This window comes from Neovison vison, chromosome 7 (assembly GCF_020171115.1).
Source record: "Neovison vison isolate M4711 chromosome 7, ASM_NN_V1, whole genome shotgun sequence".
Classification (NCBI taxonomy): Eukaryota; Metazoa; Chordata; class Mammalia; order Carnivora; family Mustelidae; genus Neogale; species Neogale vison.
In genome coordinates, this window is record NC_058097.1 from 133,846,592 (window position 1) to 133,854,880 (window position 8,289).

The 8,289-nt window shown below is 31.7% G+C and overlaps 1 non-coding gene across 1 annotated transcript; it reads left to right on the forward strand.

The window, feature by feature from the left end:
• Window positions 1-7,839: 7,839 nt before the first annotated feature.
• On the forward strand, window positions 7,840-7,984 carry LOC122914694. The gene has a single exon (XR_006385819.1). It is a non-coding gene; the product is annotated as a U4 spliceosomal RNA (small nuclear RNA).
• Window positions 7,985-8,289: the final 305 nt, after the last annotated feature.

An 8,289-nucleotide genomic window follows, 5' to 3' on the forward strand; every position in this document is an offset into this window, starting at 1 on the left:
CAATAGTATATTATGACTATGCCATAAATTATTTAAGTACCTTGTTATTGATGGACATTTTGGTTGTTTCCCAATTTTTAAAAAAAGATTTTATTTTTTTATTTGACAGAGAGAAAGAGGCCATAGATAGGCAGGGAAAGTGGGGGGGAAGCAGGCTTTGTGCTGAGCAGAGAGTCCAATGCGGTCCTTGATCCCAGGACCCTGAGATCATGACCTGAGCTGAAGGCAGGGGTTTCACCCACTGAGCCAAACAGGTGCCCCCCAATTTTTTATTTTACAATGTTCCAGTGCCATTTCACATGCATGATTAGCACTGAACGACACAAACCTATAATTGGAATTGGCAGTTTAAGGAGTGAATGCATTTTTAATTTATAAATTCTGTCAAATTTTCCTTGATAGATAGATGTTATCCCAATTTATATACCCATGAGAAATTCGTGAAAGTACTTTTTTCTAACACAATCACCCTTATGATATTTTAACAACTGTTTGGTCATTAACAATCAGGTAAATTAAAAAAAATATGGTGATGTGTTTAAAATTTAGATTTATTTTCTTTTGAGAAAGATGGATTGTGTTTCCAAAAATTGAAAGGCTCTTTTAATCTCTTTTTCCATCAGTTACCATCTTCATACATTTTTCCTGTTTTTCTGTTATTTCATTTTTAGGTAAATATTTAATCGCTGTTCTCTCACACATGCATAGACATCTCTTCTTTGACACATGAAAGAAGATTTCCATTGTTTGTGTTGTGATTTTTTAAAGTTGCTTTTTTATCATGTGTCTTTTCATTATTGTGAACTCAACTTACAAATCTTCTAATCTTCTAATGTATTGTTTTGAGGTTAACGTCATAGTAAGTAAACTGTCCTCAGCTTGAGATCATACAGTTACTCTGTATCATTTTTCTAATACTATTATGGATTCCCTACTAAGTTTTAATATATATTCTTCTCTGAATTGATTTTTATGTATTTTTAAATTTATCACTCCATTTTTACTTTTTAAAGACTGTTTCCAAGTTGTATAAATGTTTGATGATATAACATGGGTTTACCATATTAACTGGTATGTTATGTTTATCATATTCTAGTTCCATGATATATTCCAGCCTATCTCTGGACTTTTCATTCCATTGCACTGATATGTTTATCTATATACTCACATTGCCATTTTCAATATTTTAACTTTAAACTTTAAAATAATATTTAACTCTCTATTATGCATAGTTCCCCCTCATTACTATTCTCTTTCAGAATCATAATAGCTTTTATTATATAATAATATTGCCGTTTATCTAATTCTTCCAAAAAGTCTCTTTGATATTTATGTTGGGTCTAGTAGACTTATAAATTAACTTGGGTAGATTTTAAATGTTTGTGAAGTTGTGTCTTCCTATGTAAGAATGTGGTAAAACTTTCTCTGCTCAATGGTCCTTTTGGGACTCTCAGTAACATTTATTTTTAACATTTATTTATAGCTTATTTACTTTTCATAGATATCTGCTATATTTGTTATCTTATTCCTAGGTTTTTAATTTTTTTCATAGATATCTGCTATATTTGTTATCTTATTCCTAGGTTTTTTTTTTTTTTTTTAAGATTTTATTTATTTATTTGACAGAGATCACAAGTAGGCAGAGAGGCAGGTGGGGGGGTGGGGCACGGGGAGGAGCAGGCTTCCTACTGAGCAGAGAGCCCAATTCAGGGCTTGATCCAAGGACCCTGGGATCATGACCTGAGCAGAAGGCAGAGGCTTTAACCCACTGAGCCACCCAGGCACCCCTTAATTTTTTTTTTTTTTTTAATGAAAAGAACTATTCATCTGTTTCATCCTAGTCGTCTCCAAGAATGGTTGTTTTATTTTATCAAATGGGTTTTGATAGTTATTTAGGTAGATTGTCATCTTAATTTCTCCTCTGATTTACTAGTATGGAGAATAATACCAACAGGTTTTCCAAGATGAAAAAGCACCACCATTCCTAAAAGAACTAATATGAGTCTGGTGTTTTCTGTGCGGAAGTTAGTTTCTTTAATTATTCTAAACAATTTGTACAGATTTTCAGCTTTTATGGAGGCAGTTTAGGTAAATTGTGTTTTTTTCAAGTAAATTATTCTTGTTAACCCAGATTTTCAAATTTATTTTCATGGAGTTTAGCAATGAAACCTATCTTTATATTGGTATTTTTATTAAATCAGAATCCATTATTTCCCCTAATACTGGGAAATAATAAAAATACATATTATACTATATCAAACATTTTAAAAGGTATTACTATATCATATATAATATGTAACACTTAAAATATTAAAATAAAATAATTTAAAATAAATCCTGTGTTAAGCCAGGCTAAATTTAATACACTGGAGATATATGCAAGAGTTTGTTTGTATGGGTTTCTCTTGGGTATATTATTGTTAGTCGAAATACTGTATCAAATGTGTGAATATCTTTAATTTACTAGGTAGTGGAAATCTGTACCTAAAAGTGATTATAGCAACTTAGTTTTCAACCAGCAATGCAGAGAGTTTCCATTACTTAAAATCTTCACCAATATTTGGAACTGATCAGATTCTTAATTTTTCCCAAGTGTTAGTTGTGTGGTGACATTTAATGTTTACTACTATTGGTATTTCTTTGATTGCTAAAAAATTGAGTTCCCATTAATATTTTTTGGCTATATGGATGTTACTTTTGGTGAAATATCTGCTCGAAAGCTTCTCATGTTTTTCTAATGAGGTCTCTCTATATTATTGATATAAAGGAGTTCTTCATTTATGCCAGAGACCAGTATTTTTTTGTTGCTTATATGCATTCCAGATCCTTCTTACTATATACCCTCCCACTATCTTTATAGTGTTATTTTGATGAGAAGTTCTTAATTTAAGCGTACTTAAATGAACTGCTTTAGAATATGGTTAGTACTTCCTACATTTTGTTTAGAAACATATTCTGTATCTGAGACTATAAAGATATTTTACTGTATTATCCTAAAAAGCTTAAAAAACTTACCCTTAACCTTTCAAACTTAAATCATCCAGGAATAGATTTTGTATTTAATGCAAGGTGGAGGTTTAATTTCATTTTTATACCAAATGGATACTTAATTTTCCAGCATCACTTACTGAAGATCCTATTCTTTCTCATTGATCTAAAAAGGCACATTTTTCATGTGCCAGATATCCATATATGTGTGGTTTATTTGTTGGTCCTATATTCTGATATATTGGGCTTTTTGTCTATCACTGGAAAATATCTTTTTTAACCACTGTAGATTTATAATAACTCTGGATGCTAGAGTGACATTTTTACTTGTTTTTATTTTTCAACATGGTCCTGACTCAACCTTTCCACATAAATCTATAATAGCTTGCCAGTTGACACACATACACACACACACCATCCTTACATGTGAACACAAATCCTGTTGATATTTTAATTAGAATTACATTGAATATATAGAAACATTTGGTGAGAATTAAAATATTTCCTATATAGTCATTTAAGCTATAAAGCAACATATTTATTTATTTATTACAAATCTGTCTTCTGTGAAAAATTGCCCAATAAAAACCAAAGGGACTTGGGAAAAATGGGGTTAGGGAAAAACTAAAAAACATCATCAATAACACATAAAAAAATATAGGAAATAAACAGTAGCATGGTTTTGCATATGTTAGGTGGTTAAAAAAATACATATATACTACAATAAATATGCCAGTGTACCTTGAAAAGCCCTTGAAGTTTACTTGTGGAAGTGGGCCTCAGAACTATCACAGATTGTGAGTTATTGTGAAGTGGTAGAAGGAAGGTTATCTGAAATCAGAGGGAAAGTTTTAACACTAGATGTAGATGTGTGTGCCTCAGAGCCTACTTGTCTCTATATAAAGCTTGCTTATGTCTTTTGTTCTTTTTTTTTCTGTTAAAGAGATTTTGCATAACAATTGCTAGATTACTGTGTATTAGAAATTTTGTACTTATGTAAAATATATAAATCATTTATATTGTGGTTTTAATTTTTTATTGCTAGTCTGTAGAGTTACAAATAGTCTATGAATTTTGTTTTTCTAAATCTAGCACCTACTGTTAACTCTTCTTGTAACTTCATGTTGACTCTCTTGTATTACCTCTACAAAATTATGCAACTTTCAGATAATTATAGCTGTTCATTTCTGATCTCTATAACCTTTTTAGTTGCTTCAGCACACAAATTAGGTATTCTAGAACAATATTGAAAAATATTGATAGTGAGCATCCTTGTGTTTTTCCTGATCATAAATAAAAAGTTTTTAGCATTTGTTCAATAAATGTTATATTTTAAGTAGGTTTGTGGTAGATATTCTTAATCAGGCTAAATACATTTCTTTCTTCCCCTAGCTTATTAAGAATTTTTATAAACTCTTTTATAAAAGAGCTTTATACTTTTTGCTAATCTATTAAAATAGACAAAAATATTCCATCCTTACTAAGTTATTACTACAAGCCAAGTCTTGGAATACTTAAAGAGATAATGGCTGGGAATTTTCAAGTGATGAAAGGCACCAATATACAGGTTCAAGAATTAGAAACATGTGAAAAAAATAATAAACAAAAACAAATCTGTGATAACACAAGACCAAAACAAAATAAATATTTTAAAACAGGATCCTTTCAACACTTGACACCAAGGTAAATTTCCTTACTGTCTCTGTTTCACCTTTTCCTGTGGGTGTTCAGCCTTTTGTTCTAGTTTACGCAGAAAGACTTTCTTACTTGATTTTTCATTTTGAATAGGGCCAGGCTTTTACCATACTGATCCATATCTCCCAAGGCTATTAAATCCAAAGCTTAAGTTTACCAGTTTTGATAACTACTGAAAAATAGTAGTTTCTGTGCTTTGCAAGGCTCTTTGTATTACTGTTTTTAATTGTAATTTGACTAACACAACTCTACACCCTCCAGTAATTAATAAAAAATAATAATGTTTTAAACATTGTTATTTCATGAGGTTACAGGCCTTTATACTTACATTCCTCTAGTTATTTCCCCTCATTTTTTTCTATTTTGAGTATTTGTAATTTCATCATTTTGTTTTTTAATGGATGGTAGGCTAATGGTTCATTTATTTATTCTTTCCTTTAAACACTTGGATTTCTTTATGTCATATTTTTATGTATTTAAAAAGTATGGAGTGACAGCATGGATGGAACTAGAAGGTGTTATGTTCAATAAAACAAGTTAGAGAAAGACAAATACCATATGATTTCACTTACATGTGGAATTTAAAAAACAAAACAAAATGACATACAAAAAGGCAAAAACAGACTCAAATACAGAGAATAAATGTAGTTGCTGAAGGGGAGGGATTGGGTGACAGGTAGAATGGGGAAGGGCAGAGGAAGGTATAGACTTCTAGTTAGGGAATAAATAAGCCACAGAGATAAAAGGGACAGCATAGGATATATAGTGAACAGTGTTGTAATAACGATGTCTGGTGACAGATAGTCATTGTGCTTGTGGTGAACAAAGCGTAATGTATAAAGTTGTTGAATTACTATGTTGTACACCTGAAACCAAAGTAACATCATGTGTCAATGCTATCAAAATAAAAATAAATAAATAATAAAATCCAGAGAAGGGAAATAGAAATGTTGATTACCACTTTTATATATACTAATTTCTTTTTTCTTTGTCTTTATTTTGTTGTTCTTTCCAGTTTAATGCATTGGAAATAATTTCTTTTGATTCTCCTGGCTCATAGTTGACATTTGAGACAATGAATCATCCTTGTACTCTGCTATGTCCCTTTGTTGTTAATATACAGTGATTTTATTCTTGTTATATTCTATATAATTTGTAGAGGTTTTTTTTTTTTACCCTACTTTGTTTTAAAGACTTTGAAAAATATTATGCTTTTAGACTTCTTGTTTTTATTAATTTTTAAAATGTACCTCTAATAAAAATAGAGTGTGACTACTTTTTATTTTTGGAATTTAATGAGATCTTTTGAAGTCTGATATGTGGTCAGTTTTATAGCATAATATGGTTACTTACAATAAGCTGATATGTTTGTGCTTTTAGAGAGTGATACATGTTAATTAGATCTGCCTTATCAATCAGATTAGGTAAGCCTTATACTTTGATGTTTTGTGAACAGAGAGAAGTGACTTAAAACATACTGCTACAATCCATTTGTTGTAGTTTATTTCTCTTGGACCTATGTGGGTTTTGCTTTATTTATTGATGCTTTTATATATATCTATATATGATATATAACATAACATGTAATATATATTATATTACATTATACATTACATTATGTTACATATAACAATAATATATATTTCTTTGGCCCTAATTCTGTCTTATTACTTTATGATATGCTTTTTCGTTTTGTACCATGCACTTTTAAACTTTGATGTTTGTGTATTTGGTATGTTAATTTGAAAGTCTTACATTTATCTATAACTATGTAGACATGATTGTTCAAAAGAACTTTGCCAAACAAGAATGGGAAAAACAAAAAGACAAAAAAAATAAGTTAGCAAATATTGGAATACAAATGGAAAAAAAGATCAGAGTTGAATTTACAAACAGAAACAAAAGACTTCTAGTTTCCAATCCAGCATGTAAAAAGCTTGGAAGTTGTCACTCCATCTTAACAATAATTAAAAAGCTGAACAAATGGAAAAATCAGCAACTCTTTTTAGATTGTAAGAGAAGTGAGGTCAGTGGACACACCACTCCTCCATTCCTTCCCTGCAAACTAGAGTGATTAACAGGCAAATACAGAGAATCACAACTTACCAAGCAGAAACCCATGAGCAGAAAACAGTGCTGGGATAGGGAAGCCTGAATTATAATTGACAAATTACTGGACATTTAGAGTGGACAACTATGAGAGATACAACCTCAGGAGGATCCAATAATCAGGTTGCTCCCACACCTCTGTGAGTTTATCTCTTGGAACTCTGTTCACAGGTTCTCATAGTGAATGTAAGAAAAACCCCCTCCTGCCTTCATTAGTGGCAGAGGAAAAGGAAACATTTTGAAATATGCTGGAACATTCTATTCTTATGGAGATCTTGCCTCAGGAGAAACTTCTTACCCAGAACCTAACCCATGGGGTTTTGTTAAGAGTCAAATTGACATGGAGGGAGGAAAATACCCTACTCCAGCTGGCTCTATACCTCCACATGGAGGAAGAGCTATATCCACCTCCAACGCCATGTAGCCTTCCATGTGGGAGAAAGGAAATGCCTAACTAACTCCAATCCACTGTCCCCATCCTCTGTGGCTAGAGGTGTGGGGATCTTGGAGAAGCACTGCTAAATTCACAGTTCAGAGCCACTGTATGAGGAAATATGAATAAATCTACAAAAATAAACAAAGGTAATACAGAATGTGTAAGTGATGGTAAAATTGAAACTTTTATTTTTCTTGTTCATAATTGAACTAACAGATGAGTTTCTTTAAAGTAGTAACAACAGTACAGTCAAATATATGTATATGTCAAGAGAGAATGTGTGAGCATGTATGCATGAGAAAGCACTCATGGAGAACTTAAAAGATACTTTGACTAAATGAAAATTAAAATATAATTTGCCAAAATTTGTGAGATGCATGAAAGCAGAGCTTTGAGGGAAATATATAGAATTGAATTTGTGTATTAAAAAATAAAAACAGAAATCAATCATTGAAACATCCACCTTAGGAAACGAAAAGAAGAACAACAAATTAAATCCAAATGAAGCAAATGAGAAGATTATAAAAATTAAAGCAGAAACCAATGAAATTGAAAACTAGAAATCAATGGATGAAATCACTAAAAAAACTTGCTCTTTAAAAAATAATAATAGCTTTGCGCAGTGGCAGTATCATAGCCAATGAGGTTTATCCGAGGCGCGATTATTGCTAATTAAAAAATAATAATAAAATTGATAAGCCTCTTACTAGGCCAAGAAGAAAGATCAGAAGTATTTCACTGTTTTCCTCATAGAATTCCCTAATGTCGGTGTGCCTGGGTGTCTCAGTGGGTTAAGCCTCTGCCTTCGGCTCAGGTCATGATCTCAGGGTCCTGGGATGGAGCCCCGCATGGGGCTGTCTGCTCTGGAGGGAGCCTGCTTCCTCCTCTCTCTCTCTCTCTGCCTGCCTCTCTGCCTACTTGTGATCTCTCTCTCTCTGTCAAATAAATAAATAAAATCTTAAAAAAAAAAAAAAAAAAGAATTCCCTAATGTAGTTGGGGATTGAGATAAATTCAGACTGGGGTGCAGTTTTGGCAATATTCTTATACTTCCAGTTTGCCC